The following is a 1322-nucleotide window of genomic DNA, read 5'->3' as shown; positions in this document are numbered from 1 at the left end:
TTTTAGTTTTCACGTTTCATACAAGAAATACACACTTCATCTCTCCTGCCGATTCCAGACTCAAGCGGCCAGGCCCTTCCATTGTCAGCCGGTGACTAAATATATATCCTTCAGTTAACGGGTCAGCTAATAACGCAGTCGTTCTGCGACAGTTGGATGATGAAAAATTTCGCTCCTATCTTTCAAATGTGTGTTGAAATACGCTCGAAGTGTTAAGAAGCGTCGTTCTTTCTCTTCCTATCACCTTTCTAGGTCTTTAAATCACTACGCAGCGTTAAATACTCTATCATATACGAAGCATCCATTTCATCTCGTTCAAAATTAGCGCATCCGTGATGCATTGCAGTTACTCTGAATTTTTTTCCATCCGAATACTTTTCGAAAAACATTTCTGCTCTTCCACCCAACGCAGATACTTCACTTGCGACCAGCTAAAACAGCGTTTCGATTCTATGCCTATGAAAATTCAAGATCGAGAGAGCAAATGAAAAGTTGTTGGAATAATTATGAATACTAATTTTTAGAATACATCGAGCGCGCGTCGAATAGAATCCCATTTCGAAATAAATAACTCTTCTCTTTTCATTACATAGCTGATCTAGTAATATAGGTAAATAGAATGGTTGGAGGTGTTCGGAAATGGTAGGAGGAGGTCGGCGCTGGCAGAAGGTCATAGGGGGTGGTCGAAAGTGGTCATTGACGGTCGGAGGTGGCAGGGGGGGATAGGAGGTGTTCGAAAATGGTAGGACATTTCAAAAGTTAAAGTCGACGATGATCCAGTGCATCAATTTTATCGTTACAGATTTTCTTTTCCCATGAGGCATAGAGTATTCAACAACGGTAATGCAGTCCTTAAAATTCATCATTCATCTCTATCTGGAAAGCTAATTCGCAAGGCGTGGTATTCTATTCTATTTGCATTATTAGAAAAATACCCGTACTCTACATCCACTGTTTCTAATCTTTTGCTACATTTGGCTTAATCCCCATGCTTCCACAGCACGAATAGTCGGAAATGTTTTTGATTATCCATAATAAAATAAGAGAAGTAACAAAGCTTAAATTTATTGATAAAGCTCCAATGAATACATCAATCTGCGGTCGAATTCATTTATTATTTGCACATGACCTTTGTATATTTGATAAATTATTCCTAAATACATTGAAACATATGTATTCATAATGAAATATCATGCAATAGGCTGTGTAAACTATAAACTATAATTTCTATCAAATAGCTGCTTTTATGTCAACAGGGCTTTGAGACTCAGTGAAGTTGGATCTCGATTTTTGCCATTGTATGTAGGACATTGGGTTACAAG

Source organism: Neodiprion lecontei, chromosome 6, assembly GCF_021901455.1.
Source record: "Neodiprion lecontei isolate iyNeoLeco1 chromosome 6, iyNeoLeco1.1, whole genome shotgun sequence".
Lineage (NCBI taxonomy): Eukaryota > Metazoa > Arthropoda > Insecta > Hymenoptera > Diprionidae > Neodiprion > Neodiprion lecontei.
This window is presented reverse-complemented; position numbering follows the sequence as displayed.